A 22,294-nucleotide genomic window follows, 5' to 3' on the forward strand; every position below is an offset into this window, starting at 1 on the left:
GTAAAATAAGGAAATTTTTAATTTAAAATCCTCCTTCGTTGACATACTTCCTGACCTGATAGGCTCCACTTTTTAGACAAGTGATGATATTTGATATGTAACATGTAGAAGTTTCATTGCTGGGGATTGTGTTGCAGGGAGGGCAGTCTTGCAATTTCCCAGTGATTATATCACATTATTAATCTTGATAATAAAGTGAGTGTGCTTATTAAAATTATGGGCAAACAAGGAGATAACTGAAAAAATACAAAGAACATATGTTTCTATTAAACAGTCAGACATGAGGCATAACTTATTCATGCCATTTGTTCAGTTTTAGACTACCCCAATTTGATAAGGCAAACAGAATTGATGTGGGACTAGTAATACCAGAATTGTGATAGTCCTCATTCTGAAGACAATATGCAATCTTAAAAATTAAAATGTGTAAAATAATTTATTTTCTCTAGTATTTAACTTATGTCCATATAATACAAAATACAAAGCTTTTCCTGTTTATTAATAAATTTAGATTTCATGATACAGAAAAATGTCATATAGATGAATACATTTACACCCAACATCTGAATTAATTCAAGAAATAAATCCCAAGGCATTGTTCAGAGATGAGGAGGTGAATGAGGAGGCTTTAGCTGGTAAGGAAAATACCATCCAGTCCTCTGAGGATGAGCACTTTAATCTTGCTCTGATTCTTCCACTCTACCAATAAAATTTCAAGAAAGCAACCATTAACATTTTGGACCTAAATTCTAAAAAGGAACTGCACATTTTTAATTGGGTTATTGGGCTTTTTGCTCTTTAGTTGCAGGAGTTCATTATATATCTTGGAGATTAATGTTTGTCAAATATATGTTTGCAAACATTTCTCATTCCGTAGGTTGCCTCATCACTCTGTTGATGGGCTAAAGACCTGAAGAGACGTTTGTCCAAAGAAGACATACAAGCGGCCAACAAATATATGAAAAAATGCTCAACATCGCTAATCATCAGGGAAATGCAAATCAAAACCACAATGAGATATCACTTCATACCTGTCAGGTTGGCTATTACTGAAAAAAACAGAAAACATGACTAGTGTTGGTGAGGATGTGAATAAATTGGAACCCTTGCACAACATTTAGTGGAAATGCAAAATGGTGCAGTTGCTATGGAAAACAGTATGGAGAGTCCTCAAAAAATTAAAAGTAGAATTACTATATGATCCAGCAATCTTACTCTGGGTATTCATCCAAAAAACAAAAATGTAATCAGCATCAAGATATAATCCACACTCCTATGTCCAATGTAGCACTATTCACAATATTCAAGATGTAGAAACAACTTAAATGCTCATTGACCCATGAGTGGGTAAAGAAGATATGGTATATACACACAAAGGAATATTATTCAGCCTTAAAAAGGAAGGAAATTTTGTTATATGTGACAACATGGGTGAATCTTGATGTTTATCCTCTTATGTTAAGTAAAATACACCAGTCATGAAAAGACAAACACTGCATGATTTTACTTATAGGAAGTATCTAAAATAGTCAAATTCCTAGAATCAGAGAGTGGAATGTGGTTGTCAGGGGCTGGGGAATGAGGAAATGGTATGTTTCTAATGACTTCATAAAATTTCATTTAAATAAGATGAATACATTCTATAGCTCTTCTGTACAACATTGTACCTATAATTAACACTGCATTGTACACTTAAGAACTTAAGAGGGTGGATCTTATATGAAGTGTTCTTACCAGAATAAAATAAAAATTTAAAAAATAACATCTATGTTACAAAGTAGTTCTGTCAAATGAGATTAACAATACAGTTCCTGGCTCATACTATTACATACTATTACAGAATAAATATTTATTTAATTAAAAAAAAAGCTTTCACACTTTCCTTGCTTCAAACAACAGCACCCCATTGGCTTTAACTTGCACCTGTTTTCCAAATCTGACCAGCACAGAGACTGGGAGCTATTTATTTTCTCCTATTAAATCCCCATGTGCACAATTTTTAAAATTTTATTCTTTTTTTATTTCCATAGGTTTTTGGGAAACAGGTGATGTTTGGTTACATGAATAAGTTCTTTAGTGGTGATTTCTGAGATTTTGGTGCACCTGTCATCCTAGCAGTGTATACTGTACCCAATGTGTAGTCTTTTATCCCTCCCCAGTCCCTACCCTTACCTCCAAGTCTCCAAAGTCCAGTGTATCATTCTTATGCCTTTGCACCCTCATGGCTTAACTCCCACATATGAGTGAGAACATATGATGTTTGGCTTTCCATTGCTGAGTTATTTCACTTAGAATAACAGTCTCCAACTCCATTCAGGTTGCTGTGAATGCCATTATTTTGTTTCTTTTTATGGCTGAGTAGTATTCCATTATGTATCACAGTTTCTTTATACACTTGTTGACTGATGGGCATTTGGGCTGCTTCCATATTTTTGCAATTGCAAATCATGCTGCTATAAACATGTGTGTGTAAGTATCTTTTTTGTATAGTGACTTCTTTTCCTCTGGGTAGATACCCATATATGGAATTTTTTTCACCATAGATTTCTTCAAAAGGCCAAACAGCAAAATATTGGTAAGAACTTTTGAATACTTACTGCATCTAAAAGTTCTTACCAATATTTCTACTCTCACTTCTATTTCTGGTTTCCATAGAATTGCCTATATTCCTAATTTATTTTTCTCTATAAGTCTATTTAACCTTACAAACATGGTGTTTCTCTTATTTCCTCAGCACTGCCTGAGATGTGACAGTGAGCTGAGCTGCCCAGCCCAGGCAGGAAGCACATTGGCGATCTCTTTCCATCTGGGGGCCAGCTGCCCTAGGCTTGAAGTATTTTAGCTCTGAATCTGCTGTTAGAGGGTCTATCATTCTTGGCCGTTTTTTTCTCTCAGATACTGCTCTTTTTAGTTTAGTTTTATTTATTAATATCTTTCTACTGTGGTGCTTAACGTTTCCTTTCCCCCTCCTCCGAGGGTGAGAGGTCTGGTTGAAAGATCTCTACTAGCTAGGCAGTAATTTTTTTATAATTCTTCCTTCCTTCAAATATGTCTTTTTGTGACCCAATCAAATGCTGGCAATGAAGTTCCTTATCTCCATTTGACTTATGCATAAAACCAACACTCAGAAATCCTATTTCATCCCTTACCTTTTTTCTTTGTAGCTAACCCAAAATGTGTTCAGTTTTACTAAAAGCTGAAGCTCTCCACAAACTTCTGAGTATAGTGTACTCTGGCTGAAATGGCAGCCACTTTTAAAATCAATATTTTTCATGTTAATTACATTTAACTACACTTAGTTTCATGAAATTGAAATTTACAAAAAAGGAGCAAAAAACCATGGGGTGGGGGTGGGGAAAAGTGGTACATTATATTTTTAGAGAAATACCGGAAGTAGTTTTGTTTTATTTCGAAAAAAAGTAATTGAAAATCATTTAAATCATGCATAACTTCTATAAAGTTCTTTTCTAGCTTCTGTTTGGCATAAAAATGACAAGATAATGAGTCGTGGGCCCTGGGAACCAGAAATCTTGGCTGTTGATCTGGTATTTGTGGATCTCCTGCTGATTGGTATAGAAGTGAACCTATGTGACCGTAAAGGTGAATGCAGCCAAAATGATCAGACATGCAGTCAACTCTAAAGATGTTGTGATAGGGGCTGAAAGTCAAGAAATAAACTTTAGTAGATTACTGTGTGATGGAGAATAAATTGTGAGAAGAAATGCACCTGAAGTGGTCTCAGGGATTTGTTTCACATTAAAAAAAAATACTTTATTTTTTAGAGCAGTTTGAGGTTCACAGCAAAGTGAAATAGAAAATACAGAGATGTTGCGCCTACCCCCTACCCCCGCCATGCACAGTCTCCTCCATTATCATCATCCCTAACCATAGTGAGAATTTGTTACAATTAGGGAACCTGCTTTGGCACATCATTCTCTCTCAAAGCACACAGTTTACATTAGGGTTTTCTCTTGGTATTGTACATTCTCTGTTTTTTGACAAATGTATAGTGTCATGTGTCTACCATTATAGTATCATACAGAATAGTTTCACTGCCCTAAAAATCTTCTGTATTCTGCCTATTCATCTCTCTCTCTCTTTCCCCAAACCCCTGACAACCATTGATCTTTTTACTCTCTCCATAGTTTTGTTTTCTCCAAAATGTCATATAGTTGGAATTGTACAGTAGGTAGCATTTTAGAGCAGCTTCTTTTACTTAGTAATAAGCATTTGTGTCATTCATGTATTTTCATAGTCTGATGGCTCACATCTTTTTGGCACTGAATGATATTTCATTGTCTAGCTGTACCACAGTTTACTTATCTAGCCATCTACTGGAGGACATCTTGGTTGCTTCCAAGTTATGGCAATTATAAATAAAGCTGTTGTATGTGTCCATGTGAAAGTTTTGTGTGGATGTAGGTTTTCAACTCACTTTGAAAAATACCAGAGTGTGATTGCTGGATCGTATGGTGTGTTTCACTTTTCAGTTCTGTGTTGTGAGTGTTATTTTAAAAAGATGCTATAGGATATGCCGCCCTGCACAGAATGGGTAGGTAAAAACCAGGCAAACGAAATGTTATCTGAGGCTCATTCATGTCAGTGTTCACTCCTGCAATGCAGAGTAAAATCTCTAGTATATAGTTATAGTTTACAATAACTGGAAGTAGGTTTCCAGGAATAGGACAGGATTGACATGGATTTTTGATGCTGCTATTACTCCTCTATATTTCTAGCATAAAAGGGGAAAATTATGTCTGGCTGGGCACTGGAATTGCTTTAACAACCTCACAGTCTTTCTGAGGCTTCATAAATTACAAATAAGCTCTTGAAGGTTTGATATCCTGACCTTTGGAAATGTTATTTCTTCTATTAAAATATTAAATAAAACAATGTTTTATTTGATCTACATTGGCTACAACAAAAGGTTTTTATAAATATATATATAAAATAAAACTTTTATCTGAATGTTGTACTGTAATTGTTCTACTGACTTAAAATACTCATTAAGGTAATAGTATTATGAGCTCTTTTCTGAGAAAATTTTATAAGTACAAAAGCCATTAAAATGATTAAAATTTCCTCTTGGTTTCTGCTATTTCTGCAGATGTCTTGGTTCCTAAGAACAACTATACCGTTGGATCTAGCTAGTAAAAAGTATTAAATGCATCATACACCTGTCTAAATGAAGAAAGTCCTGAAATAATTCTTATGCTTTTCGTCTATTGCTACTTCTCTTTTCTTTTACCTTTCCTTCCTTTTAAGAAAAACATAGTACTTTGGAACAAATTGATTTTTTTAGATAGTACATTGATCATACCCCTAGCCTGGGGTTAGCGCATAACTTCAAAAACGATAATAACTAGGACAATCATCTAATTTTACTGAAATAAAACTGAAAATGTACACCCGACAAAATCATCCCTGAGACTACTTTAGGTGCATTTGTGCTTGTACTTTATTCTCAATGACACAGTAATCTACTAAAGTTCCTCTCTCAATTTTTCTCTTTGCAATCTGGAAGAACAGATTCACTAGTGATTGTGCTCATTTATAAAAGCATCCAAAACAAAATTGAACCCCAAGGCTGATATGCTATAAAGATGCTGATCAGATCTGAGCAGAATGGACCATGCTTTGGGGCTTGCTCAGCTAAAGATGGTTCTAGAAGACTGATGACTTTATATACAGAATTACAAACACCACAGCTCTGTCAGATGAATGGAAACTCATGAAATATGAGCTGGCCCTTTATTAAGTAAAGAATGGCATTTTGTAAAATACTTCTTAAGATTCAGTAATTTTTTAAGGTAATTAATTTCCCCCCATTCTTTGACAGAAGACATAATCAAACAATCTTACAAGAAAGAACATCCAATAGTATGTTTATAAAATAGTTATACAAAACAAAGACTAATTGATTTTTTATGGCTCAAACTAATAGGAATGAACCTTGTCAACTTCATGTAATTGTTATCCATAACCCGTGGAAGTCATAATCAATAAGAGATTAGAAATAATGTTAATTTTTTCCAGAGTTCCTCTCCAAAAAGAGGTTGGATGTAAGAAAACAACCTGGAATTTTTTTGTGTTTTGTTTTGTTTTCAATAACTCAAATAGCTAAATATGTAGTAACAGTGAGGCAATATATTAAAAATAAGATTGGTCTTCAATTAGAGATTAATGCCCATTTATCAGAGATGGTGTTAGTCTATATGATCAGTGTTGATTAGACTTGCTGTTGGTCATTATGTCCTAGCATGTCCCATGAAATTTCAGATTCATATTTTATTATAAGAAGACCTTGAATTTGCATTTCTGCAAATACTTTTTGCCAAGTTAAAATTTTGTTCACTAAATTAATCAGTATGAACACCTATGTAAAATTCCTGGATTCTCCAGATTTTATGTCATAATTCTACCAGTGAAACATGATTAAAATCTGTTATCATTACTTGGAGTGGCCCTACTTATTTTTCCTGCTCTTAGATTCTCTATCTAGAACCTTTATGCTCAGCTCATCCTATGTCCCTAGAGTTCTCATGGTTTCCCCTGGCTTTCCATTATATATAAGCTAACTCAGAACCCTTATTTAGACAGACATACACATGAGTAATAAGAAAATGAAGTTAAAATCATCCAAGTCCTTCAAACACTGAGTTTAACAAATGCTGGTAGTCTCAGAGAATAATTCAAATTAAGGCGAAAGAAATTAAATACATCCTAGTATTTGGCAGCAAACTGTTTTCTGGGGAGATGTTAACTTGTTTTATAGATGTGCAAATTTAATTTGAATTAAAATATCAGAATGAGGATATCTGAGACAGACTGGCCCCTGGTATTTTGAAGACCCAAGGCAGGAGTGTACCAATGGACATCCATATACCCTATGCATAAATACTTAAAAGTAATAAATCAAACTAACAAATTCTCAAATACAGTTGGCCCTGCATATCTTTAGGTTACATCACATCGTGAATTGAACCAACTGCGGATGGAAAATATTTGGAAGAAAAAAAGGATGGTTATATCTGTACTGAGCCTGTACAGATTTTTTTTTCTTGTCATGACTCCCTAAACAATACAGTATAACTATTTATGCAGCATTCACATTATATTATGTATTATAAGTAATCTAGAGATTATTTAAATATATGGGAGGATATGTGCAGGTTATATGCAAATTCTACAACATTTTTATCAGGGACTTGAGCACTTACAGATTTTGGTATCTACGGGGGCTCCTGAAACTCATCCCAAATGGATACCAAGAGACTACTTACTGCATGCTCTACCCTCCTACCTTGGCAAATATAAGTTATAACAACCTGGACAGCCACATTTTAATTTGAGTGCTAGAGCTTCCAGGAACTCAATACTGTGCTGTGATGCCCAGAAGGGCTAGATACCAGCCTCTGCCTCTGCCACCATCTCCTCTCCCTCCCTTTAGTGCACTACAAGATGCAGATGCTGTATCAAGATGTAGCTGGCATCCCCCTCCTTCCTGGTTGCATACAGTTTCAAGCATTTTTTCAGTACTTTTCAGGAATGGGGGAATTTATCATAAATCTGTAGTTTAGATTAAGAAGTTGGTAGGGATAATAATTGCTCCCCTCCCCCAAAAGGTCCATGTCCTGGTCCCTGGAATCTGCAACTCTGTTACATCACATGGTAAAGAGGAAATGAGGTCCTATATGGAATTAAGGTTGCTAATCAGCTGATCAGATGTGATCACAGAGTTCTTAACAGTGAAAGGGGAGGCAGAGCAGGTCAGAGTGAAGTGATCTGAGAAGGCCTCAACTTGCCCTTTGAGGATCAGGGCTCCCCAGGCTCCAGTACTGCTCCGTGGCCTGTTAGGAACTGCACCACACAGTGGGCATGAGCAGTGGTGAGTGAACAAAGCTTCATCTGTATTTATAGCAGCTCCCCATCATTCATTATTGCCTGAGTTCTGCCCCCTGTCAGATCAGTAATGGCATTAGATTCTTACAGGAGCATGAAGCCTATTGTGAACTGTGGATGCAAGGGATTTAGGCGGTGTGCTTATTATGAGAATCTAATGCCTGATGAGCTGTCCTTGTCTCTCATCACCCCCAGATGGGACTGTCTAGTTGCAGGAAAACAAGCTCAGGGCTCCCACTGATTCTACATTATGATGAGTTGTATAATTATTTTATTATATGTTACAACATAATAATAATAGACATAAAGTCCACAATAAATGTAATGCACTTGAATAATCCCAAAACCATCCCCACCCTGCCTTCGTTTTGAAAAAAAATGCCTTCTACAAAACCGGTCGCTGGTGCAGAAAGGTTGAGGATCACTGTTGAAGATGGAGGAAGGTGGCCACCAGCCCAGGAATGTGGCAGTCTCCAAAATCTGCAAAAGGCAAGAAACAGGTTCTTCCGTACAACTTCTAGAAGGGAATGCCAGCCCTACCAGCACATTGATTTTTTTTTATTATTATTATACTTTAAGTTCTGGGATACATGTGCAGAATGTGCAGATTTGTTACATAAGTATACACATGCCATGGTGGTTTGCTGCACCCATCAACTCGTCATCTACATTCGGTATTTCTCCTAATGCTATCCCTCCCCTAGCACTGCAACTCCTGACAGGCCCTGGTGTGTGATGTTCCCCTCCCTGTGTCCATGTGTTCTCATTGTTCATCTCTCACTTATGAGTGAGAACATGTGGTGTTGGGTTTTCTGTTCCTGTGTTAGTTTGCTGAGAATGATGGTTTCCAGCTTCATCCATGTCCATGCAAAGGACATGAACTTATCTTTTTTAATGGCTGCATAGTATTCCATGGTGTATGTGCCACATTTTCTTTATTCAGTCTATCATTGATGTGCATTTGGGTTGGTTCCAAGTCTTTGCAATTGTGAATAGTGCTGCAATAAACATACATGTGCTTGTGTCTTTATAGTAGAATGATTTATAATCCTTTGGGTATATATCCAGTAATGGGATTGCTGGGTCAAATGGTATTTCTGGTTCTAGATCATTGAGGAATCACCACACTGTGTTCCACAATAGTTGAACTAATTTACACTCCCATCAACAGTGTCAAAGTGTTCCTATTTCTCCACATCCTCTCTAGCATCTGTGGTTTCCTGACTTTTTAATGATCACCATTCTAAATGGTGTGAGATGGTATCTCATTATTGTTTTGATTTGCATTTCTCTAATGACCAGGATGATGAGCTTTTTTCATATGTTTGTGGGCTGCATAAATATCTTCTTTTGAGAAATATCTGTTCATATGCTTTGACAGCTGTTTGACAGAGTTGTTTGATTTTTTCTTGTAAATTTGTTTAAGTTCCTTGTAGATTCTGGATATTAGCCCTTTGTCAGATGGATAGGTTGCAAAATTTTCTCCCATTCTGTAGGTTGCCTGTTCACTCTGATGCTAGTTTCTTTTGCTGTGCAGAAGCTCTTTAGTTTAATTAGATCCCATTTGTCAATTTTGACTTTTGTTGCCATTGCTTTTGGTGTTTTAGTCATGAAGTCTTTGCCCGTGCCTATGTCCTGAATGGTATTGCCTAGGTTTTCTTTTAGGGTTTTTATGGTTTTAAGTCTTATGTTTAAGTGTTTAATCCATCTTGTATAAGGTGTAAAAAAGGGGTCCAGTTTCAGTTTTCTGCATATGGCTAGCCAGTTTTTCCAAAACCGTTTATTGAATAAGGAACCCTTTCCCCATTGCTTGTTTTTGTCAGGTTTGTCAAAGGTCAGATGGTTGTAGATGTGTGGCATTTGTTCTGTGGCCTCTTTTCTCTTCCATTGATCTATATATCTGTTTTGTTACCAGTACCATGCTGTTTTGGTTACTGTAGCCTTGTAGTAGAGTTTGAAGTCAGATAGCTTGATGCCTCCAGCTTTGTTCTTTTTGCTTAGGATTGTCTTGGCTATATGGGCTCTTTTTTGGTTCCACATGAAATTTAAAGTAGTTTTTTCTAATACTGTGAAGAAAGTCAATGGTAGCTTGATGGGGATAGCATCGAATATATAAACTACTTTGGGCAGTATGGCTATTTTCACGATATTGATTCTTCCTATCTATGAGGAGGGAATGTTTTTCCATTTGTTTGTGTCCTCTCATTTCCTTGAGCAGTGGTTTGTAGTTCTCCTTGAAGAGGTCCTTCACATCCCTTGTAAGTTGTATTCCTAGGTATTTTATTCTCTTTATAGCAATTGTGAATGGGAGTTCACTCATGATTTGGCTGTTTGTCTATTATTGGTGTATAAGAATCCTTGTGATTTTTGCACATTTACTTTTTATCCTGAGACTTTGCTGAAGTTGCTGATCAGCTTAAGAAGATTTTGGGCTGAGATGATGGGGTTTTCTAAATGTACAATCATGTCATCTGCAAACAGAGACAATTTGACTTCCTCTCTTCCTACTGAATAACCTTTATTTCTTTCTCTTGCCTGATTGCCATGGCCAGAACTTCCAATACTATGTTGACTAGGAGTGGTGAGAGAGGGCATCCTTTTCTTGTGCTGCTTTTCAAAGGGAATGCTTCCAGCTTTTGCCCATGCAGTGTGATATTGGCTGTGGGTTTGTCATAAATAATTCTTATTATTTTGAGTTACATTCCATCAATACCTAGTTTATTGAGAGTTTTTAGCATGAAGCGGTGCTGAATTTTATTGAAGGCCTTTTCTGCATCTATTGAGATTATCATGCGGTTTTTGTCATTAGTTTTGTTGATGTGATGGATTATGTTTATTGATTTGTGTATGTTGAACAAACCTTGCATCCCAGGGATGAAGCTGACTTGATCATGGTGAATAAGCTTTTTGATGTGCTGCTGGATTTGGTTTGCCATTATTTTATAGAGGATTTTCACATCAATGTTCATCAGGGATATTGGCCTGAAATTTTCTTTTTTTGTTGTGTCTCTGCCAGGTTTTGGTATCAGGATGATGATTGCCTCATAAAATGAGTTAGGGAGGAGTCCCTCTTTTTCTGTTGTTTAGAATAGTTTCAGAAGGAATGGTGGCAGCTCCTCTTTGTACCTCTGGTAGAATTTGGCTGTGAATTTGTCTGGTTCTGGGCTTTTTCTGGTTGGTAGGCTATTAATTACTGCCTCAATTTCAGAACTTGTTATGGGCCTATTCAGGGATTCGACTTCTTCCTGGTGTAGTCTTGGGAGGGTGTATGTGTCCAGGAATTCATCCATTTCTTCTAGATTTTCTAGTTTATTTGCATAGAGGTGTTTATAGTATTCTCTGATGGTAGTTTGTATTTCTATGGGATCAGTGGTGATATCCCCTTTTTCATTTTGTATTATGTCTGTCCGATTCATCTCTCTTTTCTTCTTTGTTAGTCTGGCTAGTGTTCTATCTATTTTGTTAATCTTTTCAAAAAAGCAACTTCTGGATTCATTAATGTTTTGAAGGGATTTTCATGTCTCTATCCTTCAGTTCTGCTCTGATCTTAGTTATTTCTTGCCTTCCACTATCCTTTGAATTTTTTTGCTCTTGCTTCTCTAGTTCTTGTAATTGTGATGTTAGGGTGTCAATTTCAGATCTTTCCCACTTTCTCCTGTGGGTATTTAGTGCTATAAGTTTCCCTGTAAACACTGCTTTAGCTGTGTCCCAGAGATTCTGGTAAGTTGTGTCTTTGTCCTCATTGGTTTCAAAGAACTTCCTTATTTCTGCCTTAATTTTGTTATTTACCCAGTAGCCATTCAGGAGCAGGTTGTTGTTTCCATTCAGGAGCAGGTTGTTCAGTGGCTGTGTGGTTTTGAGTGAGTTTCTTAATCCAAAGTTCTAATTTGATTGCACTGTGATCTAAGAGACTGTTTGTTATGATTTCCATTCTTTCACATTTGCTGAGGAGTGTTTTACTTCCAATTATGTTGTCGATGTTAGAATAAGTCTGATATGGTACTGAAAAGAATGTATATTCTGTTGATTTGGAGAGTTGTGTAGACGTCTATTAGGTCCACTTGGTCCAGAGCTGAGTTCAAGTCCTGAATATCCTTGTTAATTTTCTGTCTCATTGATCTGTCTAATATTGACTGTGGGGTGTTAAAATCTTCCACTATAATTGTGTGGGAGTCAAAGTCTCTTTGTAGGTCTCTAAGAACTTGCTTTGTGAATCTGAATGCTGCTGTATTGGGGGCATATATAGTTACAATAGTCAGCTCTTCTTGTTGCATTGATCCCTTTGCCATTATGTAATGCCCTTCTTTGTCTTTTTTGATCTTTGCTGGTTTGAAGTCTGTTTTATCAGAGACTAGGATTGCCACCCTTGCTTTTTAAAAAATTTTTTTTGCTTTCCATTTGCTTGGTAAATATTCCTCCACCCCTTTATTTTGAGCCTATGTGTGTCTTTATACATGAGATGGGTCTCCTGAATACAGCACACCGATGGGTCTTGACTCTTTCTCCACTTTGCCAGTGTGTCTTTCAATTGGGGCATTCAGCCCATTTACATTTAAGGTTAATATTGTTATGTGTGAATTTGATCCTATCATTATGATGTTAGCTGGTTATTTTGCCTGTTAGTTGATGCAGTTTCTTCAGCGTGTCGATGGTCTTTACAATTTGGCATTTTCACAGTGGCTGGTAATGGTTTTTCCTTTCCATGCTTAGTGCTTCCTTCAGGAGCTCTTGTAAGGCAGGCCTGGTTGTGACAAAAGCTCTCAGCATTTGCTTGTCTGTTAAAAGTTTTATTTCTCTTTCACTCATGAAGCTTAGTTGGGCTGGATATGAAATTCTGGGTTGAAAATTCTTTTCTTTAAGAATGTTGAATATGGGCCCCCACTCTCTTCTGGCTTGTAAGGTTTCTGCAGAGATATCTGCTGTTAGTCTGACGGGCTTCCCTTTGTGGGTAACCTGACCTTTCTCTCTGGCTGCCCTTCACATTTTTTCCTTCATTTCAACCTTGATGAATCTGATGATTTTGTGTCTTGGGATTGCTCTTCTTGAAGAGTATCTTTGCAGTGTTCTCTGTATTTCCTGAATTTGAATGTTGGCCTGTCTTGCTAGGTTGCGGAATTTCTCCTGGATAATATAATGAAGAGTGTTTTCCAACTTGGTTCCATTTTCCCTGTCACTTTCTGATACACCAATCAAACATGGATTTAGTCTTTTCACATAGTCCCATATTTCTTGGAGGCTTTGTTCATTCCTTTTTGTTCTTTTTTCTTTAATCTTGTCTTCATGCTTTATTTCATTAAGTTGCTCTTCAATCTCTGATATCCTTTTTTCAGCTTGATCGATTCAGCTATCGATACTTATGTATGCTTCACAAAGTTCACGTGCTGTGTTTTTCAGCTCCATCAGGTCATTTATGGTCTTCTCTAAACTGGTTATTCTAGTTAGCAATTCCTCTAACCTTTTATTCAAGGTTCTTATCTTCCTTGCATTGGATTAGAGCATGCTCCTTTAGCTTGGTTGAGTTTGTTATTACCCACCTTTCTCTGAAGCCTACTTCTGTCAGTTCTTCAAACTCATTCTCCATCCCATTATGTTCTCTTGCTGGCAAGGAGTTGTGATCCTTTGGAGGAGAAGAGGCATTCTGGTTGTTGTAATTTTCAGCCTTTTTGAGCTGGTTCTTCCTCGTCTTCATGGATTTATCTACGTTTGGTCTTTGATGCTGGTAACCTTTGGATGGGGTTTTTGTGTGGATATCCTTTTTGTTATTGTTGATGCTATTCCTTTCTGTTTGTTAGTCTTCCTTCCAATATTCAGACCCCTCTGTTGCAGGTCTGCTGGAGTTTGATGGAGGTCCACTCCAGACCCTGTTTACCTGGGTATCACCAGCAGAGGCTGCAGAACAGCAAAGATTGCTGCCTGTTCCTTCTTCTGAAAACTTTGCCCCAGAGGGGCACCCGCCAGATGCCAGCCAGAGCTCCCCTTGCTAGGAGGTGTCTCCCAGTCAGGAGGCACAAAGATCAGGGAGCCACTTGAGGAGTCAGTCTGTCCCTTAGCAGAGCTTGAGTGCTGTGCTAGGAGATCCACTACTCTCTTCAGAGCCAGCAGGCAGGAACGTTTAAATCTGCTGAAGCTGTGCCCACAGCTGTCCCTTCCCCCAGGTCCTCTGTCCCAGGGAGACGGAAGTTTCATCTATAAGCCCCTGACTGGGGCTGCTGCCTTTCTTTTAGAGATTCCTTGCCCAAAGAGGAGGAATCTAGAGAGGCAGTCTGGCTACAGTGGCTTTGTGGCGCTGCGGTGGGCTCCACCCAGTCTGAACTTCCTGGCAGCTTTGTTTACACTGCAAGGGAAAAACCGCCTACTCAAGCCTCAGTAATGGTGGACTCCCCTCCTCCCACCAAGCTTGAGCGTCCCAGGTCTACTTCAGACTGCTGTGCTGGCAGCGAGAATTTTAAGCCAGTGGATCTTAGGTTGCTGGGCTCTGTTGGGGTGGGATCCGCTGAGCTAGACCACATGGCTCCCTGGCTTCAGCCCCCTTTCTAGGGGAGTGAAAGGTTCTGTCTCATTGGTGTTCCAGGCGGCACTGGAGTATGAAAATAACTCCTAAAACTAGCTCGGTTTCTGCCCAAATAGCCGCCCAGTTTTTTGCTTGAAATCCAGGGCCCTGGTGGTGTAGGCACCCGACGGAATCTCGTGGTCTGCAGGTTGTGAAGACTGTGGGAAAAGCATAATATCTGGGCTGGATAGCACAGTCCTTCATGGCTTCCCTTGGCTTAGGGGAGGGAGTTCCCCGGCACCTTGCACTTCCTGGGTGAGGCGATACTCCACCCTGCTTTGGCTAACCCTCTGTGGGCTGCACACACTGTCTAACCAGTCCCAGTGAGATGAACCAGGTACCTCAGTTGGAAATGCAGACATCACCCACCTTCTGGATTGATCTCGCTGGGAGCTGCAGACCGGAGCTGTTCTTATTTGGCCATCTTGCCAGCCACCACCCCAGCACATTGATTTTTATCTCAGCGGAACTCATGTCAGATTTCTGACTTCTAGCACTCTAGGTTGTAAGATGCCAGTTTATGGTAATTTGTTACATTAGCAATAGAAAACTGATACCAAAGATAAATATATGTGATGCTTTGGAAAGCTTAAAATGTTACTGAAATCGCTGTAATGGGTAGCATGTTTTGGGTCCTTGATTAATATTTATTAAATATAGGTGAATTCACAATTAGGATAAAAAATGTTGTCAGCTGCTAGGTGGGAAATTACATTACAATGTACTTATACATTATGATGCAGCTGGTGGACATATTATGTTATTTTTTACATTGTTGCTCCATAATGAATTTTAGCTTGAATTTGGACCCCAGTGGAGTTTTTGAAGTATTTTCAGAAAGATTACTCTATGATTCAGCTGCAACATCATAGAGTATTAAAAAAATACTATATGCAGAAACTTATGAAAGTAATATAATTGTCAAACCTTTTAGAACAGTTTGTAGAACTTTCTAGAAGTTGTGACATAGTCAAATGAATACTATTTTTCAGCTGCTTAACATTATCTGTCCAAAGCATCTAGTTTACTTTCAAGAGAAGCTTATCTAAATGCTAATGGGTAACTCAGTTAAGAAAGAAATGATGAGTTTAACCAAATAGTTAATGCAGAAGAAATCTCTGTAGTCCTCAAAAGGCCTCAAATACATACTGTCAATCATAAAGGTAAAAAAGTTGTCAAAGTTTTGAGCATGGGTGATAAAAAATATCTTGTTTCCATAATCGCTCTACATACATTCGAGGATCCAGAATGAACTCAGAAGCATTTTCTTTTTCTTTTATTTGTTTTTAATAAGAAGATTTGTCACAAACTTCAATCATAATTGAAGGTGAAAGGTATGTGGAATTTGTGATGACTATATTCCACAGTTTATTAATTAGAAGATAGATATATTTAAAATGCTGATTGTTCCTCCTGAAAAGTTATTATTGTACTTTATATATCTAGGGGTGTGTGTTTTCATATATATTCAATTATATTGGGAATTATGGCATTAAAATAGGGAAAAATACAAAATATCCACACAACTTCCAATTTCTGCTTGACCTGGTATATTCTGAAGTTATAAAAATAGTACAATGTATAGTGAACAAAATAGTAATAAAAATGTAAAGCAGAGAAACCTAGTAGATATCAGAATCTAAATCCCTTAAAGACGTTATCCTTAAAATCAGTGTGAAAATCAGAGAATTCATATTATAATAAACTATCAAAGGCATTTATTAAACTGAATTTTCCTCACACCAGGTGGCTTTCCCTTCTCCTCCTCCCATTTTTTTCTTCCCTTTTTAAAAAATCAAGTCTAAGGAAACCTATAGTGAAGTTCTTTAATAGCAAAGTATAATGGGGCCTCCTACACCAAGGTATGGAGAGGGCTGTCTAGTCTATTTTTAAAAGTCTCCAGGGAAGGAGCTTCTACAACTTCCTTGTGAATCTCTGACTTCGTACCTGGCAATCTTCCCCTCCCAGGGTCCCCAGGCTGGTCTTCCTCTCTTGCTTAAGAATTTATTATAGATCAAATTATTTTAGGGTTCTGAATATATTGTTATATTTAAACGATACTTTCCCCCAAAGGGGCTCAATTAAAAGAGTGCAGGATGTCTGTGCGGCTGAGTGCTATCCTCAAAGAAAGGTGTTCAGTTAATATAAATGGGTGAGATTCAGGCCATAAACAGAAACTCTAATGTTTTAGAAACAACTGCAATCTGAAGTATGTCTTCTCCCTTCTGATTTTTTCTGGAGTTACACAATTTTGAAGACAGATGACCCCGGCCTAAGTCCTTGGGCTAGACTCTTTACCACACTATTTCCTCATCAGAGGGTGATGATCATGCTTATCTACCTCCATTTTTAAGTGAGGATTAATTAATATTTGTATGGTATTTTCAAAGATGTTAAACCGTATTTAGATGCTCTTAAGGGCTGATATTATTTCTCAAGGTGTTTTTCTTTTATTTTATATAAAAAATTACACAAGTTCTGTTCTTGCCATATAATTGTGTGTTGGTATTTGCAAGGAAAAAGAAATTCTTTTCAACATTTTTCATGTTTCTCTTAATGTTATCTACTACCTTTATATTGGCATTTTATCTTAGGAAAAAAAGCACCACAATATAACTAGAAAATTTTTTAATGTCTACATTTGTATTTAATATTACCCATGAACTTCTGATTAAAACATTAATGTGGTTATCTAATATAAACCATCAAAGTATTATACACTTATGTTAACTATTTTTTTGTTTATTTATTTGAGTTTTTGGGAAAGAAATATACTCTCTTTTTCTTTATGTGCACTTATAATTCAGCTATAAAATTTTTTATATCTAAGAAATATTTAGATTCTAATTTTTGCATTACAACTTCTGTTAGGATGAGCATAAAAACAGATTTTAGATTGATTACACTCATCAAAGTTTCTCTTGATTCCTATTAAGGATAACTGGAAAGTCATCTTTATGATCAGCAAATTATTTTTATCTGCTGATACATTGGTAATAAAGTAGTAGGTTACTTTTAAATATTTGAGGTCAATTTGTTTTCATGGTTATCATTTATTCAAGGAAGGCATTTAGAAGCCTGTTTGTCTACACAAATTATTGAATATATTACTGGAGCTCCATGGAGAATGGCAGGTTTTTGCCATTGCGTGGTTTGTCTTTTATCTTTGGATGCTCTGTTACCACTGTTCCATTCCAGGAACAGAGTGAATACACTCACAGCATATGTATATATATATATATATATATATATATAGAGAGAGAGAGAGAGAGAGAGAGAGAGAGATGGAGTTTCACTCTGTTGCCCAGGCTGAAGTGCAGGGGCATGATCTCGGCGCACTGTAATCTCTGCCTCCCAGGTTCAAGAGATTCTCCTGCCTCAGCCTCCCGAGTAACTGGGGTTACGGGTGCGTACCACCAAACCCAGCTAATTTTTGTATTTTCAGCAGAGATGGGGTTTCACCATGTTGGTCAGTCTGCTCTCAAACTCCTGACCTTAGGTGATCCACCCGCCTCGGCCTCCCAAAGTGCTGGGATTATAGGCGTGAGGCACCACAGTGCTGGGATTACAGGCGTGAGCCACCACGCCCGGCCTAGCATACAATGTTTAAAGGTGTCAAACATAAAGTGTAACAAAGATGAACTTCTCTTTTTCTGTTTTCCAATTCAGCTATACTATTAAGATTATTTTAAAATAAAGAGTCTGATTTTTAAAAAATATGATTCAGATCATTGTTTCTGTTCTCCCTTTCTTTCGCATGAGCAGCTCAAAACTCAAGGTGCTCGTTGGAGCTACGGGAACAGTTGCAGAGTTTCTGTGCTGTCTGCCTTGCTGTCTTACCTGCATCTGATCCAGGTAGGTGGAATCTGTAGGGGAGAGTTAGAGTGTTAACTCTCCCCTTCGTTTTCTAGGCACATTTTAGAGTCAGAGAGGTAGAATATTAGTATAGTATTAAAGGGAAAAATTAGCATGGAAATGTGATTCATTGTGCCAAGACACACATAATTTAGCTGAAAGTTAATGTCACAGCAAATAATGAACACAGAGGTTCTTGTCTTTTTTTTTTTTTTTTGTAGTACTTAACTGTTACTCATCTTGGGTCTAGTAGATAATTTCTGAAGCCAACTTTCTTCATTTTGAAGAACAGATAATAACACTTAATCTAAGAAAATATTTTTAAAACGCTTTGTAATTCTTAATGAAATATGTCACAATAAGGTAAAAGCATCTCTTAGTCACTATTCATACTGTTCAATCATAGTTTGTCTTTTTCTTTCCAGTAATAATCCATCCTGTTTTTTAACAGATTGTAATAGGGGAGCAGTGAGAGAGAAAATTCATGCTTTACTCTGTTCCATATAATTTGTTTATGTTGGGTGTGTGTGTGTGCGTGAGAGTTTATATTATTTACATTGCTTGGAACTAAAGTCACAATTCTCAATGGATTATTACTTGAACAATAGGAAAAGAGATTATCCTATTTTTTACTACTAGAATGCAATCAAAAATATATTTCTAACTTCAGTGATTTTCAAATAAGAAAATTATATTATTTATAATACTTCATTTTGTTAATCTGATAGTGTAACTACCTTAAAAATATTTCATCTGTTGTAGTGGTATCATGTCCCAGGGAAATGAATACATATACATAAAAAACTCATAATGTGCATTATTAACCAAAATAATTTTTAAACCCTTGTTTCCTTGTATTAGTGGGTCTTCAGGTCTAAAACAAATATTAAACTAGAGTTTTGTTTGTTTGGAATATGGACTTAGTATAAGATAATCAAACCTGCTTTAGGAAAAAAATCATTAAGAAATTTATGTGAAGGATCTATTGCATTTTTCTCTTTGAGGTGAGCAAAAGCAAGTCTGCTATTGCTGATACCACTTGAAAGTCCATTGCTGTGAACACTGTATTTCTTAACAGAAAACTGATTTTAAATGTTGAGGTTAGAAAATCTACTCAACATTTTTTAACTGCTCCAGCTTTAATTCATAATTACAAGCTTATTCCAATCTCTGCATAATGAAACCACATTTTAGACCAACAGCTGTTATCTACATTTCCTGGTAGCCTTGGGGTATGAATATTTTAATATTCATTTTATATGTACAGATAAACTAAATACTTCCTACTGAAAGTCTATCAGATTAATTGCAAAAATCTTAGTTGCTGTTCTTTCTTCCATGCAACTCATTTTAAAAAAACTGCTCACTTTATGCTCCATTTTCCATAAACCTGAAAGTGATTTTTATAAAATGTACAGGGGAGAATGTAGAGAAATCCGTGGATATAAAGGATCATGGAAAAGATTAAAACAATACTGTTTTAGTGACCTGCCCTTCTGTCCATTTCCATTTTGTGCAAATTCAGTTTAAGATTCAATATTTTGCTTATGGCAATGTTTTAATAGCTGGTTTTGTGTCGGAAGGCTGTGATTTTCACTTATTTAAATAGTATTAGGTTCTCATATGTAAATGATATGGCCTAAAGGTAGAACCCTCCCCCAACTCCTCCAGTTTTCCCAGTATAATCTCACAAACACCATTGTGATGTACTATAAAACATGTGGTAACTTTTGTTTTTGGATGGCAGTGAATGATTAGAAAATAAAAGTTCTGTAGCCCAGTAAAATCTAAAAGTGTTTATTCTGAAATGGAAGATAAAAGGATGATGGAAGATACCAAAATAGAAATAGATGAATTTGTAGCTAAGGTTGGTGGATATTAATAGTAGCGATAGTTCACATAGATTCTTCATAATTTTATGAATTCTGTAGGAAGATGCTTTCACCTGTTCTGCATTTTAACAGAACAATACTACTTACATTATACAATAATCAATATTTGGGGTGGAAAACATAATCTGTATCATTAGCAGATCAAGATCATGTACCTCATTAATGTTAAATCACAACTATTTAAACATGTTTGAGAGGCCTGAGCATGGTGACAGAAAAATAAAGACAGGAAATAAAAAAAAAGCGACATAAAATGGTCTATGTAGTGTTTTTCTAGTTATGAGGATGAGACTTCTGTGAAAGCTTATTTGGTCTTAGTGAGCACATATGCGATGATGTCTTATGTGATCTTTCTTTCTGACTTCATGTTCTTTTTTTTTTTTTTTTTTCCAGGAGAGTAAAATCTTTTATTATAATAGCTGTATTTTTTTTTTATTATACTTTAAGTTTTAGGGTACATGTGCACAATGTGCAGGTTAGTTACGTATGTATACATGTGCCATGTTGGTGTGCTGTACCCAGTAACTCTTCATTTAATATTAGGTATATCTCCAAATGCTATCCCTCCCCCCTCCCCTCACCCCACAACAGGCCCCGGTGTGAACAATGAGAACACATGGACACAGGAGGGGAACATCACACACCTGACTTCATGTTCTTGGCTCTTGGGATAACAGAACACAAACATTCAGGCCCTTTGTCTTTGAGAAGCAGATGCTTTTCCCTTTTTTGTTTAGTGGAGATGTCTTCTGGGTCTTGACGAAGAGAGGAGTTAGACACTTCTAGACTTTTCCAGTGCTCGCGACAGCTAACATTTTCCTGCTCATCTGTTCTTTGGGCGTTTACCACTGCCTTATACTTTCCCCCTCATTCCCCTACTCCTTTTGATTGTGACCTACAAAGTCTTTGATTGGATACTGGGGAAATTCTGTCTCTCTTGAGCCCATTTTTCATTTTCACTTTTTCCTTTGTTCTCATGTCTTAACAGACACATGCCTTTCCCTCTGCCATTTTTGATGGATCTTTCCAGAACACTGCCAGCTATCCATCATTCCTTATCTTTCAAAGTCTTCCAGATGCCTCTTTATGCTTCCTTTCTTAATCATTCTAGCTGCCCTGGAGGGCTCCCCTCATTTGATTTTTGTCCTTCTAAGGGTATTTCCTAGCATTTACTGAGGAGTTACTCTGTGCTGGTTCCATGCTAAGCTCTTGGCGTGCCTTATTTTATTTATTCATCATGATACTTAAGAAGTGTCTACTTATTGTTTCCATTCTGTAGCAGAGGAGAATGAAGCTCACAATGTTGAATAACTTGTCCAAAGATAACAAGTGGAATGGATGGGAGTCAACTTTGAGTCTGTTCCAGACTTTACCCTCCTTAGTAGGTATTAGAATATTTGATTCATTTGTTCTTCTTTTCTGATTATTGTTCTCAGTGACATTGGCTTTCCTACTGAAAGTTCATCAAGCAAGCTTTACAGACTCATAGTATCAACAGTCTCAGCATTCCACTCTCCCTGTTTAGCTGCCATGCTCTGGAATTGGTCATCATATACCACTGAAATCTCAGAGTTGGTGGGCTCATTGCAGACACACTGTTTTGCTTGCCATCTCTCCCTCTTCTTTATCCCCATTGAACCTAACTCTCAGTATCTCTCCTCTCCTGATCCACACTCCCTTTTAGTTTATTTTATTTTGCCCCAGTATTTCATGTCTTTTGATGACATCTTTCCCCAGCTGAATGATGAGGCTGTCTCTAGTTTTAGTGGCTCATACACATCAGTCTAGACTCCTGAAGTCTCTTGATTTTAGATAAGCCTTCAACGTCAACCCCCCAGTCTAAAATAATTCTTAAATATACATTATTCACACCTCTCTTTAGATCATAGATTATCACTAGGAAAAATAAAAACATTCCTGGGGTATCTTATAGCTTTAAATTCTGTTTCTAGAAAAATGTAGACTTAAATGGCAGATGTTTCCAGCTACATGTTGGCACTTGCTTCTTCTCGGAAGCTCTTCTATTTATTCCTTCTGATTCCTTACTGCTTTCACCTGTGGCCCTGTTCCAAACTAACTCTTACTTCCTCTTTCT

The 22,294-nt window shown here is 37.0% G+C and overlaps 1 long non-coding RNA gene across 2 annotated transcripts in view; it reads left to right on the top strand.

The window, feature by feature from the left end:
* The window catches only part of LOC134761647 (uncharacterized), a 350,936-nt gene that overhangs the window by 174,741 nt on the left and 153,901 nt on the right, over positions 1–22,294 (top strand). For both annotated transcript variants that reach the window (XR_010140563.1, XR_010140564.1), the window contains one exon: positions 18,218–18,307. This is a non-coding gene — a long non-coding RNA (uncharacterized LOC134761647). The remainder of the gene's footprint in view (positions 1–18,217; positions 18,308–22,294) is intronic.

The sequence above is a fragment of the Pongo abelii genome, chromosome 5, assembly GCF_028885655.2.
Source record: "Pongo abelii isolate AG06213 chromosome 5, NHGRI_mPonAbe1-v2.0_pri, whole genome shotgun sequence".
Taxonomy (NCBI): Eukaryota; Metazoa; Chordata; class Mammalia; order Primates; family Hominidae; genus Pongo; species Pongo abelii.